At 37.6% G+C, this 20522-nt stretch overlaps 1 long non-coding RNA gene across 1 annotated transcript; it reads left to right on the top strand.

Annotated features, from left to right (window-relative positions):
- Positions 1-4302: 4302 nt before the first annotated feature.
- On the top strand, positions 4303-5853 carry LOC121212703 (uncharacterized). Its single transcript, XR_005908008.1, has 3 exons — positions 4303-4361; positions 4476-4518; positions 5710-5853. It is a non-coding gene; the product is annotated as an uncharacterized lncRNA (long non-coding RNA).
- The last annotated feature ends 14669 nt before the right edge of the window (positions 5854-20522 follow it).

Raw genomic sequence — 20522 nt, 5'->3', positions numbered from 1 at the left:
GGTAATTTTACACTACAAGGGTATTTCAATAATTTTACAAATCGAGGGTGTTTCGATAATTTCACAAATTAGGGGTATTTTGGTAATTTTACAAATCGAGGGTATTTCGATAATTTCACAATCAAGGGTATTTTTGATAATTTTACAAATTGAGGGTCTTTCAGTAATTTCACAATCGAGGGTATTTCGATAATTTCACAAATCGAGGGTATTTCGATAATTTTACAAATCGAGGGTATTTCAATAATTTCTCTTATTATGAGTTTATTACTTACCTTGGCCCGTTAACAAGTCCTCGTCGGCTAAAGTGAACAGATACTAAGCACCAAGTAGGATTCTAGAGAAGAGGAGTTGAGTCATTAAGACTGCTTAAGTACCAAGCTTTCCCTAGTTCCAATCCTAGACATACATATACCCATTGCCACACATTAACCTTATGACTCGTCCACGGTCGTGATTAATTAATTATTTAAGTTTTATGTCTGCTTAAGTAGTTACCCAAAAACTAGGTCCATAACTTCTTTATTAAACACTAACAGATCCATACTTATTCATATGGCCCATCAGGCCCAATCTCGTTCATATGGCCCATCAAGCCCAATCATATTCATATGGCCCTCAGGCCCAACTACTTTCCACCTAACAGTTAGATTTACACAAGCGGGCCTACGGGCCCATTAGGCCCATTCAGCCCATCAAGGCCCAAAATAGCCCCAGCACACGAGAACGCTTGTGGCGGCTTTCAGCTTTTACCGATTTCTAACAAAGAAGGGCGTGACTACACACCTGTTTATGAGAACATGCTGAAGCCCATGATCACCAACCTTGGCACATCCTAGATTGGGTCTTAATCATCTTTTTCTTTTTCACCAACTCATCCGGTTCATTCTATCTAAAGCCAACTTCTCACCAATTCCCATGTTAGCTTCCCGATGTGGGATTACTTTCAACCATTAGGAAAATTCCTTATTTTCTTATGACCACCTAAACCACAGAGTTCCAGTCCAACTCTACCTCCTACACAGCTCAAACAGCAAAATAAATACTCCATTGCGCATCCCAAGACTTGAACCTTAGACCTCACAATTACACAACACGCCAGCTTGCCAGTCCACCACAAGCTCTTTCTGTGTCATATTTTATCCTCAATTAAATATAAGGTCTATAGGCCAAAGTCCAGGTTCCTTTAAAAGAAAAACCAAAATAAATTGCAAGAGCCAAGACTTGAACCCAGGCTCCCTTGCAACCTTAATGACGCCACAACCACTAGACCACATCTTTCTTATGTCATTTATTTACCACAATAATTTAGAAGGCCTTCATCCAAGCACCCAGGGTTTTATTCACTTATTACCAAAATTTTTGCTAAAGCCCAAGTTTGAACCCAAGATTTCTCCAACACTTCTCAGGGTCATTAACGACTAAAGCAGACATTTAATTGTGTCATTTCCTTATACAATTAAATGCTTATATACAACCTCCTTATGGACCCATACTAAAGGCCCAATACTTCTAGGTCCAAATTCGGGGCGTTATATGACCACTTTGCCCCTAGACTGTCACAAAATGACCATTTTACCCCTATCCTCGAAAATTAATTTTTATCAAATTTCTTCATATTATAAGCCTAGCCGAACATTTTTACTCTTATAGAAATCCAAAATTTCCACTATTTCACACATTTATCACTTATTATACAACTTATGCAAAATAGTCCTTAGTTAGGGTTTTCGCGAATACTTCTTTACAAAAGTTGTTTATTACACATCTAATACTCATATTCCTTATAAAATTTCTGAAAACTACATGAACACTCTCATGGTAAAACCCTATACTTTCAACCATTTTGCAAACTGGTCCCCTCATTTGAAAGCTCATGCTTTAAAGGGTCCAAAAATGTGAAAATCATCAAGAAAACTATCAAAATCAATTACTTGAGAGAGGGATAAGTTGCTGAAACTTTCAAGCTTCCCAAGCCCCTCTAATGGCTGATATTTCAGTGGGAATAAACAAAAAGTAAAGAAGATGAAGGTAAATTTTTATTTTATTTATTCACTTAAGTCTCCAACCCACCTAATTTCTTTGACTTTTCTATTTCCTTGTCCCTATGGCCGGTCATGCTATTCTAAAGGGTCTAATGTAAGAGTATGTCCAAAGATCAATCATGAGATGGTTGTAATAACATACTTGATTTATCATGTTTTAATATAAGGCGTTTCCATTATTATTTCAATTTTTCTTTCTGTAACACCCCGAATTTGGGCCTAGAAGTATTGGGCCTTGAATGGGGGTCCGTAAGGAGGTTGTATATAGGTATTTAATTGTGCAATGAAATGAAACAATTAAATGTTTGCTTTAGTGGTTAATGACTTTGAGAAGTGTTGGAGAAATCTTGGATTCAAACTTGGGCTTTAGCAAAAATTTTGGTATTAAGTGAAAAAACCTGGATTCTTGGATGAGGGTTTTTAAATTATTGTGTTAAATAAATGACACAAGGAAGCTTGTAGTCTAGTGGTTGTGGCGTCATTAAGGTTGTATGGGAGCCTGGGTTCAAGCCTTGGCTCTTGCAATTTATTTTGGGTTTTTTAAAAGGAACCTGGACTTTGGCCTTTAGACCTTATAATTAATTGGGGATAAAATATGACACAAAAAGCCTTGTGGCTTAGTGGCAAGTAGCGTGTGGAGCATTTAAGGGGAGGCATAGGTTCGAATCCCATGGCAAGCAAAGAGCATTTATTTTGCTAACAGGGGGCGGCAAGAGTTGGTGTTGAATTTAAACTCTAATGTTGGAGGGATCCCACATCAGGAAGCTAATATAAGAGTGGTTGTGAAGCTGGCTTTAAATAGGGGGAACCATGAGGAGAGTAAATGTACCTTTCTTGGCTGATCCCTTTCGCTGTATGGCGTGCTCGTTTGGGTTGGGCGTCGGCTAAGAGTGCTCGGAGCGTGGATTAACTCCAGTCTCCTATCAGGTGTGTATTTCTTACTACTCTAGCTGTAGGATGGCTACTTCGGGCCCCGATGGGCCGAAAGGGGTATGTGGGCCTACGGGCCCAATTGGATAAGTTGTTTGATTGTGTAGTAAATATTGGGCTACACTAGGTGAATCTAATATTTGTGGCTAGATTTGGGCTAAAAGGGCCACACGAGCGTGTGGGCCCATTTGGGCTGAGAATAGGCTTTAGGCCCATTCGTATTGTTATCCCTGTTTAGAATACTTTAGTTTACTAAAATTACTGAAATACGCTTAGTTTGTAAAAATACTGAAATACCCTCGATTTGTAAAATTACTGAAATACCTTCGACTTGTAAAATTACCAAAGTACCCCCGATTTACAGAATTACCATTTTACCCCCGATTTACATAATTACCATTTTACCCCTGTTTTACCCTCGACTTATAGAATTACCGTTTTACCCTCGATTTACAGAATTATCATTTTACCGTCGATTTATAGAATTACTATTTTACCCTTGATTTACAGAATTACTATTTTACCCTGAATTTACAAAATTACTAAAATACCCTTGGTTTGTAAAATTACCAAAATACCCCTAGTTTGTAAAATTACCAAAATATCCTTGGTTTGTGAAATTACCGAAATACCCTCAATTTGTAAAATTACCAAAATACCCCTGATTTACAAAGTTACAAAAATACCCTTGACTTTCTAAAAATTATAGAAATACCATTGGTTTACAAAATTACTGAAATACCTTTGGTTTGTTGATTTACCAAAACACCCTTGTAGGATGAAATGACTAAAATGCCCCTATTAGGGTAAAGTGACTGTAAAGCGCCTGTAGGGTAAAATGACCGTAATACCCCTGTATGGTAAAATGACGAATATGCCCTTATGTTCCGTATGACTGATGTGCTTAGGATTTACATATATTGATATTGGATTAGTTAAGTTTAAGTGACAGGTGGTGGTTATCGTAGGCGATTGATTTTGGAAACGTTTCAACTTCAACCCGTAATAGGTGTGTACTAACCCTCGTAATAGCTTAGATTAATATTTGCTGAAAAGCCGAAAGCTTCATATTTTAGTGATTCGGGAATTAATATTTAGATCTATTTTCTACGCACGTTTAAGTTGGATTCACAACGGATATGGGGTAGGAAGGTATTTGGAACGTTCTTCAACGAGTAGATCTCTTGGTAAGTATTCGAACCTTCTTTCCATTTGTATCTTGTGGTTTAAGAAAAGCTGAAAACCCCTCTGTCGACTAAGTCTAAAAGGGTTTTTGGTGTTATTTGGTTTGTTGGTGCTAGTGAGGATTAAAGGCTACCGATCGAGGAGTGTGTGAAAAGCTTGGATCATCGGAGTGACTAAATCTAGTCATCAACTTCGGCAAAGGTATGAACCCAAGGGCCATTGTGGATGGTGGCCGAATGTGTAAGTGATAATAATAGGTAGTTTTCGATTTGGTTTAATATTAACATGGTCTAATCTATTAACGGTTGATTATAGGAGAAATCACATAGGAGATCTCGACGAGGAATATCGCAAACAGGTGTGTAACGAACCCTTTTTCATAGCTTCAAGCGATAAATATCGAAAAGCCGAAATGCCAAAACTCTGGCATTTCGAGGACTTGTGAGCAAGCGAACGCTCATTAGTCAGTTAGATTCATTGAGATGATGATCGGGAAGGTTGGAAAAGGTAAGAGCGTGATTTTTGGCATTCACGGTAAGTTGGGCCTCGAGGGGCTAAAACAGGGCCCAATGGGCATTCGGGCCCATTTGAGTAAAATTGGTAGAATATGGAAACTTGTTAAATTGCGCATAGAGACTGATAAAACCGTTATGGAATATAGGCTGAATAGGCCTAGATGACAAAATCGGCTAAGTAGGGCCATTAGGGATTTTAGGCCCAATAACTCGATTTCGCTAAAAAATGGGCCAGAATCACTGTTTGCACCCATGAATTGTTAGTAACCGTTAATGAACATGGAAACCCTAATTTTTGGTAAAATTATAATATTACCCTTATAACATGAAAATAACAGTTTTGCCCCTAGGTAAAAATGACCATTATACCCCTAGGGTTTATGTATGATTTTAATACATGGGATTTTGATAAACATGGTATGTATGATATGCACATGACATGTATGATATGCACATGATATGTATGATATGCACATGATGTAATCATAAATGCATTAGGTTGGGTTTTTATATGAATGGAGGAAGTGAAAAAGGGCTTATGCCCCAGTTATTAAAGGGCTTATGCCCCAGTTATCAAAGGGCTTACGCCCCAGTTATTAAAGGGCTTATGTCCCAGTTATAAAAAGGACTTTTACCCTAGTTATTAAAAGAGGCTAGGCCTCCAGTTATATGATAAAGCAGCTAAGCTGGCAGTGGAGAGTTATGGCGGGGTGGGTCGAGTTAATCCCCACATGGTGTGTTGCTTGGTACGGGTGGAGAGTAGCGGATGGTGGGTTGAGTAGTCTCCCCAATTGGGCTTGCATTATTTCATTGACATTATATGTGATATTGAAATGGGCCTATGGGCCATACCGTTTACAGTAAAGGCTTCGGCCCAGTGTTATGAAAAATGAAATATGAAAAGGGCTACGGCCCAGTACATGTTGAGATTGGATTTGGGCTTAGGCCCAACAGGCTGTTATTGTTTTGGGCTCTAAAAGGGGCTTGTTGCAAACTGAGTTTCCAAACTCACCCCCCTTTCCTTAATCTTGCAGGTGAGCTTAGATGTGGGGACTTGGCCGGAGGGGATTCAGAGTAGCCACGGTGATCGTCTTTGGGCTTTTAAATAAGCGTTGGTTTTCATTAATTTTCCTTTATTATTTATTTTTGGGTTGTAATAAGGCCATTTTTAACTTTTCTTTTATTTCTTTTCGGGATTATTTTATTTTAATAACTTTAAAATTGGTTGATAATTATTCAAAAGGGGCTAGACTTAGGACGTGATTTCAAACAATATTTGATTTCAAAATATCACAACACCACGATTAATCGATTTATCAAAGACGTCCACTTAAACAAACTTAAACTCGATATAACAAAGTGTGGCTATGGTTGTGGGCATGTCTAGGATTGGATCCAATCAAAGAGCTTGGTACTTAAACAACCTTCATGGCTCACCTCCTCTGTTACGGATTCCTACCTGGTGCCCAGCTCCCATTCACTTTGTTAGCTTAACAAAAGTCAATTTTTAAAGCACTAAAACGAAACATGGGTTTTTAACTTCAATGTGGCACATCAGATTCGGCCATAACGTCTGGGCCGAGTTTGGGGTGTTACACTTTCTGTGTGTATAAATAAACTATTTTATAATAATGTCCTGAGAATAATATGATTGTTCTTAAAAGATCCTTAGTCAAGTATTATTGTTGACTAGGATAACAATAATGCATTGAGACTAACATATAGTTGATTGATGATAAAGAGTTGTCATTGATATGGAGCATCAAAATCAATGCATGAATATGTGTGTTAGAGAACAACATATTGGACTGACCCGCTATGAGTATGTTTCTTGGATTATTATGTAATTGTCACAACATTACTCATAGTTATTAATATGTATATGATCCACAGACTTGAGATAATCATTATCCCAACATAATGAGTTGTATATTTTGATACTGTCAAATGTAAACCATAATTGGTTGTTCTATAAAGGCTGATGTTGGATAGACCACAATCTATGTAGAGGGATATGGTTGATCAATATAGAATAGGTCCCTCCTACATAATGGGAGTAATATCTTAGGCCACTTGATTGAGTGAGACTAGAAATGCATGGCCATGATCAAATAAGTTGATATGAGATGTCATACTTATTTGTATATCATAGTCTACTCAAGATATCAAGAAACATGGATGGACTATGCAAGGGTGACTATTCCATGACTTGTGTTCATTCCAGAGATAAAGGACTTAAGGATTAATACATGAAAGATAAATCACAAAAGGTTATGTCGAATCATGACTTCTTGTAACTTAGGTAGCAATGATGCATTGCTAGATGCCACTCATTGTATGTAACATTAGAATAGTTCTAGTATTACTGCTAACGTTACAAAAGCCTACAGGGTCACACCATATGGTTGAGATGACCAGAATAAAACATAGTTGGTATTATTTTTTGTTGTCACATGAATTAAATTAATTACAGAATTAATTTAATTAGGCAATCAAATATAGAACATATTATATGTACAAGAATGTTGTACACATAATGAGAACATAATTCTATTAATATATGAAGTTAGTTCGTATATAAATTTAAATAAATATAGTTTACCAAAATCTTTGTTATCATTAATGTAATTATAATTTTCGGTTAAAACATCAATATATTTATTTATTTTAAAATATTCGATATAAATATACTAAATTTAAAAGGGGAGTTATATATATAGATAATAACCCTAAAAAGAAAACCTAGTTTTTTTTTTGAGTGGTCTAGCAGCCGTCAAAACAAAGAAATCTCTAAAACTGTTTTGGGGACTTCTTCCATTCATTGTCAACTAGGTGGACTACGTAGAGATCGGCATCTGAAAAGTTGCCACTTGGTTCGATAGTGTTTCGAAATTCTCGTTACTGAGGCATCGCTGTCTACTCAAATTGAAGTTTTGGTAATTTCGAAACCATTCTCATTATTTCGGTTTTCCCGATTCGTTCCTCGCACATGGATCCATGGTTGGATTGCTAGAATTTTATTTTTCCGCTATGCCTTGGGGGCACCTGCATTCCAGCATCTAATTGCCCTTTAAAAGCCTCCAATTTAGGTTCTCTAACTATTTGACACCCTTAGCTATCAAAATAGGACTTTTTCACTTTATGCGATTTAGTCCTTTTTCGTAATTAAGCTCATAAACGCTAAAATTTCTTCACCAAAATTTTTATGCACTAATATAAACATGTTATAATCTTAAAATAATAATAAAATACTTTTTTTTACCTTGGATTAGTGGTCTTGAAACCACTGTTCTGACTAGACCCAAAATCGGGTTGTTACATAAACATTAAAACATATCAACATTCATTAATGCCAAAACCCTAAACCTTTAACAGTTTTGTAAAATAGTCCCTGGGCCAGCTAGACTAAGCTACAATGATCTCAAAAATATAGAAATCATTAAAAACGGGACAAAAATGAACTTACAATTAAGCTAGCAAGTGACCGAAGCTTTAACCCTAAAAATATGGCTTTTCTTCTCTTCAATTTCGGCAATGAAGAAGATGGAAGCATTAAAATTTTGTTTGTTTTATTTATTTAATCCTTAATAACTAAATTACAAATTTATCTTTAATAATAAAACATTAAATCACCTAATTAATGGCCATACTTGTCCACTCATAAAAAAATGGATTGATTGCAACATAAATCTCTTAACTATTTAATTTTATAGTCATTTAATGCCTTTAGCTAATATAACATCACTTTTTCACTTTACGGGATATAGTCCTTTTTATCGAATTAAACATTCAAACAATAAAATTGCTTAATGAAAATTTCACCCAAACATACTATCATGCTGTAGACATTAAAATAATAATAAAATAATTATTTCAACCTCGAATTTGTGGTCCCGAAGCCACTATTCTTATTTGACTAAAAGCGGGCTGTTACAGATACGGAGGCAACTAATCCGAGATTTTCTCTTTGCCCCGATCTAACTCCGTATGAGGTCTAACTGGATCTAATTGAAGGATTAAATATGGTCGAATGTTAAGGATGAAAATGGTTTCCTTTCCTCTAGAAAATTGGTGGAAGAAGATGGAGAAAGATGATAGCAAATTTTATTTTATTTTAACTTATCATTTATTAATTAATTACTTAATTAACCTTTAAAATTAATTCAAATTACAAAATTGCCAAGCCATTATCATCCACTAACATACTATTGGGCTAATTACCATATAAAGACCTCCACATTAATGTTCTATAGCTATTTAATACCTTAAGCAATTAGAACTCAACTTTTGCACTTTATGCGATTTAGTCCTTTTTATCAAGTTGAACATGTAAACTGTAAAATTTCTTAATGAAATTTTCATAAGGTATTTCTATCATGCTATATACCATAAAATAATAATAAAATAAAATTTTTGACCTCAAATTTGTGGTCACTATTTCGATTTCACTAAAAACGGGTTGTTACAACTCTCCCCCTAAAGGAATTTTTGTCACCAAAAATCTCACCAGAAAAGAGGTTCGAATATTGCTTATAAAATGGTTTTTGTAGCCTACTAACATTGACCTAACATTGACCATTTTTCCCTTAAGTGAAAAATAGATTTAAGCTTGTTGGACATAAAATTGCCCCTAAAGTTTTTTCACCCATCAGGCAGCGGTATCATGATATCCCTCACCCTATTACTCAGCGTATAGTTGTTTTATTTCCATGCACAAGTATCGTAGATCCTGAAGTCTCAAAATGATCGATAGCATCCAAAATCAACTCTTAATGTAGCAAGTTTGTATAGTTTTATTCTATTTTGTATAGTTTTATTCTATTAATAGAATGTGGCATGTACCTAAGGTCTTCAGTTGGTCTTTAGGTTGGAGTTGTCAATCTGGTACATATGACAGAAAATGTTTATATTTTGAGCATGACCATATGTGTTTGATGATAAGTATATGTATTCATCTAGTAAGTTAATGTTTACTTGCCTAATTAGCCATGTTATATTTATGATTGAGTTGTTTCTTGCTTCCTAAGTAAATAAAGGTGTTTCGTACTTGTGATCATGTATTGATAGATGCTTGATATGTCAAAGTATAGTGGTTTGGCATTTGAATTAATGCCTAATATGTTGAGTTTTTTTTTGTGTGCACACTTTGACCATTTTGAATTGGTACTTAGTAGTTTGTGGAGATTGATATAAAATTTGATGGGAAATTGTCTTTATAGTTGCAACATCAACCTATTAGAGTCACGACATTAAGAATTTGTCTTCAGAGTCACAACTTTCCCCTATTGAAATCACAACAACAAGCCACAGCCTTCATATTCGTGACTCATGTAACATCTCTAAAACCCCTGAGTCAGGATTAGTGCAAGTACAAGTTGACATGTGTTATAATTTTCAAAGGAAACCAAATAAGAACTATTAGTGTTAGTAAAGAAAGCAATTGGATACCAGGAGAAATTGAAAAGAATTGGGTATTAAGAGAAATAAATTCAAAGTATTAATTAAATTGTAAAGATGTGAAAAGTTTTGAGGTGAAAGTGTAAATATTCAAAAGTTAAAGGATTGAAAAGTAAATATGAGAAAGTTGAACGACCAAAAGTGTAACACCCTATACTCGTAACTCACACCGGAGCAGAATACGAGCCATTACCTAACTCGGTCTCGTGCACATAAACGTTCCTCAAGTCGCCAAGACTTGGTCCATTTTAGAACTTTTTCAATTTCTATTTTAAACTTCTTATTATGGGCCTATAAGCCCCAAATCGACCATTGAAACCTATTCGGGATCAACCCAGGTTCTTAAACTAAATATAGAAAATTTGACTTTGAAACAGGGCACTCACCGTGTAAAAGAGCAACACGCTTGTGTAGAAGGGCAACACGCCCGTGTGCCTTTTCAACATCGTTGTGTTGATGGCCCGTGTGGCTCACACGGCCTAAGCAATACAAGGACATGCCCGTGTCCTTCACCCGTATGGAATTAATTCTAAATACACACCTACAAGGGTTTTCACACAGCCTAGCACACGCTCATGTCCCTGGCCCGTGTCTTTTACACAGCCATGACATGCCCGTGTCCTAGCCCGTGTGCAAAAACATGGAAATTATGTTTCTAACGTCAGCATATCCAAAATGTCACACGGCCAAGGCACACGCCCGTGTGCTAGGCCGTGTCCCTCACACGGTTGAGACACACAGCCGTGTCTCTGCCTCTGTGTTTACTAGCACGCATACTGACTTGAAATTTTTACGTGCAAGGGACACACGGCTGGACAACATGCCCATGGGGCTGGCCGTGTGGACAATATAAGGCTATTTACCAAGCCTCTTTGCCACCCTTACTTACACAACCTGCACAATTACAACCAAATCCAATATAAGACTATCCCAAGCAACCAAATCATCCACAATAGACAACAATCCATACAAATAAAAATGAACACTAGCCATCATTTGAGGCTTAACACAAAATGAGGGATTTATCCCAAGCCAACACATTTGGCCAAGTTAATATTAACACAAAACATAAGTCTAGTTCCCTATACATGCCATATTCAAAAATATAAATCAAACTATACCAAATGCTTCGATTAATAGTGTGATCGATATCTTTGACTTTCGCTGATCCTTGATATAGATAGTCGGCACTATAAGAAAAAGGAAAGGAGAGGGAGTAAGCATAAAGCTTAGTAAGTTGCATATAAATAAATATACAACAACAAATTTACCATTCATTAACATGCTCATAACACAAAAGTAGGCGCAAGCATAACTTACTCATCACTATCCATATAAATCTCATAGCATGTATTGAGCTTATATCTCATACATTTCAAATAGTTACCTGTACCACTCACAACACGGTTATACCATGTTCATTAACTTAAAGTCATAATACTCACCGTTAAACCATTCAGAACACTACCGGATATGCATTAAGCCTCAAACGTGGGTAAAATGCTGATGCCGTGTCCCAGACACTGTCTTACACTAGCTCATATCTCATGTCAATGCCATGTCCCAGACATGGTCTTACACTGACTATCATCTCGTAGCCGATGCATGTCCCAGACATGTCTTACACTGGCTTAAGTCTCAAGGCCAATGCATGTCCCAAACATGTCTTACACTAGCACTCGTCTTGATGCCGATGCCATGTCCCAAACATGGTCTTACACTGGCTCTCATAATGCGATTGATGCATGTCCCTGACATGTCTTACACTAGCCCACAATAACCCATATGTCATGGCATGAATATACGATATATTTCCTAGGTTCGAACGGGAACTCTACTATCTCTATTATCATCATACTTTCTCAATTTCAAAATCATGAAACTCATGCTATATTAATTCAAATACAATTCAACACGTATACATTACTAATGTAGTTGTATTATTTACATACAACTTACCTTAGATTACAAAATGTGGTGACTAGCCAATTTTGTCGATTTGATTGGCTTTTCCCCGGTCTAGGTTCGGATTCGATATTTCTTGATCTATAATAGAAAAATGCACTTATTTAGTCACTTTATAAATCTAGGAACTCTAAAATTCTTAATTGGGAAAAAAGACCAATTTGCCCCTAGACTCTTACAAAATGACCATTTTACCCCTAAGACTGAAATTGATTTTTATCAAATTTCTTCACATCTTAAGTCTAGCCAAACCCTTTTAGCTCTTATAGCAAATCTAAATTCCCACTATGTCACACATTTAACATCTATTTTACAACTTATGCAATGTAGTCCTTTTAGGTGTTTTCATGCTAACACTTTTCACAAAAGTTGTTTATAAGACACCCAAGACTCGTTTTCTTCCATAAAAACTCAGAAAACATCACAAATCCTTTCATGGCAAAACCCTAGACTCTTAATCATTTTGCAAAATAATACCCTCATTAGAAAGCTTATGCTTCAAGGGTCTCAAAAGTAAAAAAAATATTCAAGAAAAGCCATAAAAATCACTTACTTGAAGGAGGAATGAGTTGCTGAAATTTTTCAAGCTTTCAAACCCTTAATTTTCTAAAAATTTGGTGGAGAAGAAGGTGGAAAAAAAATGATATCATTTCCCTTTATTTTATTTTTAATCTAGTCAAAATTGGTCACCAACTCACCTAATTTTGACAAATTTTGTCTCCTCTTTGACTTTATGGTCGGCTATGCCTTCTTCCAATGGTCTATTTGGTTTTAAAGACCCCTAAATTTGGTTCTCAAACTATTTAACACCTTTAGCTATCAATTCAAGACTTTTGCACTTTATGCGATTTAGTCCTTTTTCACAATTGGGCTCATAAACACTAAAATTAATCCATCAAATTTTTCATGAACTCTTATAAACATTCCATAACATCAATTTCATAATAAAATAATTTATTAAAATCTAGATTTATGGTCCTGAGACACTATTCTGACTAGCTCCGAATTTGGGCTGTTACAATTCTCCCTCCTTAGGGATTTTCGTCCCCGAAAATCTTACCGGCAAATAAATTTGGGTACTGATCTCTCATAGTCTCCTCGGGTTCCCATGGGCTTCCTTGACTCCATGTCTATGCCACAAAACTTTCACAAGTACAATACTCTTATTTCTCAATTGTTTGACTTCCTGAGCCAAAATCTTGACCAACTCTTCACCATAAGTCATGTCCGGAAGAATTTCAAGTTTGCGCAATCACATGCGAAGGGCCTGATCTATACTGACGTAGCATGGATACATGAAATACGTTGTAAATCTTCTCCAACTCTTGTGGCAAATCCAATCGATAGGTAGCCGGTCCTATTCTCTCAATAACCTCATAAGGTCCTATGAAACGAGGACTCAACTTGCCTCTTCTACCAAATCTGAGGACTTTCCTCCACAGGGGTACTTTCAAAAATACCTTATCGCCGTCTTAAAACTCAGTTTCCTTTCATTTTAAATCCAAGTAGGATTTTTATCTATCCGAGGCGGCCTTCAAGCAGTCATGAATCACTTTAACTTTCTCTTCAGTCTTTTTGCTTAATTCTACCCCGTGAATCTGACCCTCTCTGAGGTCGATCCAATATAAGGGCGCTCGAACACTTTCGCCCATACAAATCCTCATAAGGCGCCATTTTCAGACTTGTCTGATAACTGTTGTTGTAGGCGAATTCAACCAATGGCAAGTACCTTTCCCAACTACCTTGAAATTCAAGAACACAACACCGCAACATGTCTTCTAAAATTAGAATCACTCTTTCCTACTAGCCATCAGTTTGTGGGTGAAATGCTGTGCTAAAACTCAACTTTGTTCCCAATGGTTCTTGTAACTTTTTCCAAAACCTCGAGGTAAATCTCGAGTCTGATCCGAAATAATCGATAATGGCACTCCATGAAGCCTCACGATCTCTGATATGTATAAGTCAACCAATGTTTCAAGGGAGTAGTCGGTACGCATTGGTATAAAATGTGTCGACTTTGTTAGCCTATACACTACTACCCAAACAGCATCATTTTTCCTTGGGGTTATCGGCAAACCCGTCACAAAATCCATAGTAATCCAATCCCACTTCCACTCGAGACCATGGGCTGAAGTAGACCCGAAGGTACCTGGTGTTCATCCTTCACTTGCTGACACACTAGACACATAGAAATAAACTCTGAAATGTCCCTTTTCATTCCCGACCACAAGTACATTTTCTTAAGGTCGTTCTACATTTTCACACTACCCGGGTGGACGAAAAAACAACCACTATGCATTTCTTGTAGAATCCTCCGAATAAGCTCGTTGTCCTTGGTTACACAAACTCTATCTTTAAACATTATACATCCATCAGTACCAATACGAAAATCTGACTCGACACTCGACTCACACTGAGTTCTCTTGGCTTGCAAATCACTGTCGTTATTCTGAGCTTCCCGAATCTCTTGCAGAAATATCTGTCTAGCTCTCAACTCTGCTAGAACTGAACCATCTTCGGACAAGGCCAAATTGGCATTCATTGCTCTCAATGCAAATAACGATTTTCTACTCAATGCATCAGCAACCACATTCGCCTTTCTCGGGTGGTAGTCGATAATCAACTCATAATCCTTTATTAGCTCTAACCATCGTTGTTTCCTTAGGTTCAACTTTGTTTGAGTCATCAAGTACATAAGGCTCTTGTGATCGGTGAACACCCGACACTTCTCACTATACAGATGGTGTCTCCAAATTTTCAATGCTAATACGATGGCCACCAACTCTAAATCATGCATTGGGTAATTTTTCTCAAGTGGTTTTAATTGTCTCGAAATGTAAGCTATGACCTTACCCTCTTGCATAAGCACGTACCCTAAACCATTCAAGGAGGCGTCGCTATAAATCACTAACTCCTTGCCCAATTCCGGTTGCACTAACACTGCGGCTTCGGTCAACAAAACCTTTAATTTCTCGAAACTCTATTGGCACTTTTCTGTCCATTCAAACTTGACATCCTGTTGTAGTAGCCTTGTCATCGGCATAGCTATCATAAAGAATCCATTTACAAATCGTCTATAATATTCGGCCAAACCCAAAAAGCTTCGAACCTCAGTTACATTCCTCGATGGTTTCCACTCAAAAATAGCCAAAATCTTGCTTGGGTCAACTCTGATCGTGTCACCCAACACAATGTGCCCTAGAAATCTGACCTCTTTAAGCCAAAATTCACTCTTACTGAACTTAGCGTAAATCTGCTTATCTCTCAAAGTTTGTAGAACTGTTCTCAAATGCTCTGCGTGCTCACCTTCATCACGTGAGTAAATCAGTATGTCGTCAATAAAGAGCACTATGAACTTATCCAAATACAGCCAAAAAATACGGTTCATCAAGTCCATAAACACTGTCGGGGTATTAGTCAAACCAAAGGGCATGACGAGGAACTAATAATGCCCGTATCTCGTCCGAAACACAGTCTTCGGTACATCTTGCTCTTTCACTCTTAACTGGTAGTATCTGGACCTCAACTCAATCTTGGAAGATACAGTGGCTCCCTTTAACTAATCAAATAGGTCATCGATCCTTGGCAAAGGATACTTATTCTTCACTACTACTTTATTGAGTTGTCTATAATCGATACATAACCTCATCGACCCATCTTTCTTTTTCACAAAAAGTACTCGAGCACCCCACGGTGAAAAACTCAGTCTCGGAAAGCCCTTATCCGTTAATTCTTGCAACTAAGCCTTCAATTCTTTCAATTATGTAAGAACCATCCTATACGAAGCAATTGAGATGGGTGTCGTATCGGGGACCAACTCGATTCCAAATTCAACTTCCCTCACCGGAGGTAATTCGGGTAATTCTTCTAAAAACACATCTGTAACCTCACAAACCACTGGTACTGATTCTATCTTCAATTCAGATACTTGAGTATTAAGCACAAAAACTAGGTAAACCTCATATCCTTTTCTCAAATATTTCTTAGCAGTCAAAGACGATATCATTACAGGCAAATTATCCAATTCATTTGGTCCAACCCAAAGGGTATTCCCGTCTTCACATTTCAGTTCGGTAACTTTTCTGCCACAATCCACTACAACACTATGAGAAGTCAACCAATCCATCCCAAGGATTACATCAAATTTATTAAACGGCAACAACATCAGGTTGGCCGGAAAACTATGACCCCTAATTGTCAAGGGACAATTTCGACACACTTGATCCACTAGTACATGTCTGCCTAAAGGGTTGGACACTTTTATCACAAACTTAGTGGACTCTACTTTCATGTTCATACTAGATATCAAATCCATGCAAATTTAAGAGTGGGTAGACCCCGGATCAATTAAAGCAACGACAACTATATCATAGATAGAAAAGGTACCCGTAACCAAGTCAGGAGACACTGCCTCTTCACGGGCACGAATAGCGTAAGTCCTTACAGGCACTCTGCCCTCGGACCTCACTACAGTATCTCTGGGCGTACCCCTACTAGTAGCCCCACTTCTAAAGCTCTTTTGTGGTCTACCCCTCGAAGGAGCACTACTTGCCTTCGCTTCTTGTTTTTTTTCTCTCTTCCATTTCAAGACCGTCACGGATGAAATGTTCTAATGATCCACATTTGAAACAATCCTTTTCATTCCCTTGGCACTTGCCAAAATGACGCCTACCACATTGTGAACATTCAGGCCTATTTGGCCGAGCACTACCAACACTCGCTACAGAAACGGTCTGGGCTCTAGATGCCATGTTCTGTTTGTTTTTGTTTCTATTCGAGAACCCTACCGAAGCATTTGATCGGGTTGTGAACTCTCTTGATCTTTTTTATGAGGACTGATATGACTTACCCATCTATCTTTTCTTTATATCCTGTGACTCAAAAGCCGCTTTCCTCATTTCTTTAATCAGCTCTTCTGCCTTGCAGGCTCTTTCAACAAGTGCTACAAATTCCCGCAGCTCTACGATACCAACAAACACTTGGATATCTTCATTGAGGCTGTCCTCAAACCTCTTACACATGGTGGCTTCTGTAGATACGCACTCCCGCACATACTTGCTAATCCTTACAAACTCACGTTCATATTCTGCTACCATCATATGGCCTTATTTTAACTTTAGAAATTCCTTCCTCTTTTGGTTTATAAACCTCTGACTAATATACTTCTTTCGGAACTCTTCCTAGAAGAATTCTTAAGTTACTCTCTCTATCGGTACCATAGACACGAGAGTGCTCCACCACTGGTAGGCTAAATCTCGTAAGAGCAGTACTACACACTTCACGCACTCCTCAAGCGTGCACGACAGCTCATCAAACACTCTGATGGTATTTTCTAAAGAAAACTCTGCTTTCTCGCGGTCATCATCTATGTTAGCCCAGAATTCCTTGGCCCTTTATTTTCGAATCTTGTCTACCAGAGGTTTTCTTTCCTAAACACGTCCACACCTTGCGGAGCTACCAGGGCATATTAAGGAATCGAAGGAGATGAGGGAGGTAGAGAGTTCGAATTGGCACAAACGAACTCCGTGTACCAAGCGTCCATCATTCAGAGATAGGATTCTCTAGCCCCTCCGTATTTGCCCATAGTCACGGGCTCACTCTCAACTAGCACGGCCCCCTCAGTGGGAGCCAGCGCGTTACTCTCCATGTCATCCTTCGTGGCTCTATCAAGATCCATTTACTATATAGAAAACACAATTAATAATCATCAGAAGTCGTCACACTATCAATATACCGTTATGGAATGTATAGCTAGACCCGTACTCTCGCTTGGTTAGTCCTAGAACAGACTAAATCATAGCTCAGATACCACTAAATGTAACACCCCATACTCGTAACTCACACCAAAGCAAAATACGAGGCATTACCTAACTTGGTCTCATGCACACAAATGTTCCTCAAGTCGCCAAGACTTGGTCCATTTTAGAACTTTTTCAATTTCTACTTTAAACTTCTTATTATGGGCCTATAAGCCCCAAATCGACCATCGAAAAATATTCAGGATCAACCCGAGTTCTTAAATCGACTATAGAAAATTTGACTTTGAAGCAGGGCACATGCCCATGCAGAAGGGCAACACGCCCGTGTGCCTTTTCAGCATGGTCGTGTTGATGGCTCGTGTGGCTCACACGGCCTAAGCAATACAAGGACACGCACGTGTCCTTCACCCGTATGGAATTAATTCTAAATACACACCTACAGGGTTTTTCACACGGCTTGGCACATACTCGTGTCCCTGGCCCTGTCCTTCACATAGCCATGACACGCCCGTGTCCTTACCCGTGTGCAAAAACATGGACATTTTGTTTCTAACGTTAGCATATCCAAAATGTCACACGGCCAAGGCACATGCCCGTGCACTAGGCCGTGTCCCTCACACGGCTGAGACACACAACCGTGTCTCTACCCGTGTGTTTACTACCATGCATACTGACTTGAAATTTTTACGTACAGCGGACACACGGCTGGACAACACACCCATGGGGCTGGTCGTGTGGACAATATAAGGCTATTTACCAAGCCTCTTTGCCGCCTTTACTTACACAACCTACACAATAACCACCAAATCCAATATAAGACTATCTCAAGCAACCAAATCATCCACAATAGACAACAATCCATACAAATAAAATGAACACTAGCGATCATTTGAGGCTTAATACAAAATGAGTGATTTATCCCAAGCTAACACATTTGGCCAAGTTAGTATTCACACAAAACATAAGTCTAGTTCCCTATACATGCCATATTCAAAAATATAAACCAAACTATACCGAATGCTTCGATTGATAGTGTGATCGATATCCCTGACTTCCATTGATCCTTTAGATAGATAGCTGGCACTATAAGAAAAAGGAAAGGAGAGGGAGTAAGCATAAAGCTTAGCAAGTTGCATATAAATAAATATACAACAATAAATTTACCACTCATTAACATGCTCATAACACAAAAGTAGGCGCAAGCATAACTTACTCATCACTATCCATATAAATCTCATAGCATATATCGAGCTTATACCTCATACATTTCGAATAGGTACCTGTACCACTCACAATATGGTTATACCATGCTCATTAACTTAAAGTTATAATACTCACTGTTGAACCATTCAGAACACTATCGGATATGCATTAAGCCTCAAACGTGGGTAAGGTGTCGGTGCCATGTCCCAGACACGGTCTTAAACTAGCTCAGATCTCATGGCGATGCCATGTCCCAAACATGTCTTACACTAGCACTCGTCTCGATGTCGATGCCATGTCCCAGACATGGTCTTACACTGGCTCTTATAATGTGGTTGATGCATGTCCCTGACATGTCTTACACTAGCCCATAATAACCCATATGTCATGGCATGAATATCCGATATATTTCCTAGGTTCGAACGGGAACTCTACTATCTCTATTGTCATCATACTTTCTCAATTTCAAAATCAAGAAATTCATGCTATATTAATTCAAATACAATTCAACACATATACATTACCGATGTAGTTGTATTATTTACATACAACTTACCTCGGATTGCAAAATGTGGCGACTAGCCAATTTAGTCGATTTGCTTGGGTTTTCCCCAATCTAGGTTCGAATTCGGTATTTCTTGATCTATAATATAAAAATGCACTTATTTAGTCACTTTATAAATCCAAGCACTCTAAAATTCTTAATTGGAAAAAATGACCAATTTGCCCCAAAACTCTTGCAAAATGACCATTTTACCCCTAAGACCGAAAATTGATTTTTATCGAATTTCTTCACATCTTAAGTCTAGCCGAACCCTTTTTTTCTCTTATTTCAACTCTAAATTCCCACTATTTCACCTATTTAATGTCTATTTTACAACTTATACAATGTTGTCATTTTAGGTGTTTTCATGCTAACACCTTTCACAAAAGTTGTTTATAAGACACCCAAGACTCATTTTCTTCCATAAAAACTCAGAAAACATTACAAATCCTTTCATGGTGAAACCCTAGACTCTTAATCATCTTGCAAAATAGTACCCTCATTAGAAAGCTTATGCTCCAAGGGTCTCAAAAGTACAAAAATATTCAAGAAAAGTCATAAAAATCACTTACTTGCAAGAGGAATGAGTTGCTGAAATTTTTCAAGCTTTCAAACCCTTAATTTTTTGAAAATTTAGTGGAGAATAAGGTGGAAAAAAATGATATCATTTCCCTTTATTTTATTTTTAATCTAGTCAAAATTGGTCACCAACTCACCTAATTTTGACAAATTTGTCTCCTCTTTGACTCTATGGCTGGCTATGCCTTTTTCCAAGGGTCTGTTTGCCTTTTAAAGACCCCTAATTTTGGTTTTCTAACTATTTAATACATTTAGCTATCAATTTAAGACTTTTGCACTTTATGCGATTTAGTCCTTTTTCACAATTGGGCTCATAAACGCTAAAATTAATCTATCAAAT

The sequence above is a fragment of the Gossypium hirsutum genome, chromosome A02, assembly GCF_007990345.1.
Source record: "Gossypium hirsutum isolate 1008001.06 chromosome A02, Gossypium_hirsutum_v2.1, whole genome shotgun sequence".
Classification (NCBI taxonomy): domain Eukaryota; kingdom Viridiplantae; phylum Streptophyta; class Magnoliopsida; order Malvales; family Malvaceae; genus Gossypium; species Gossypium hirsutum.
This window is presented reverse-complemented; position numbering and strand designations above follow the sequence as displayed.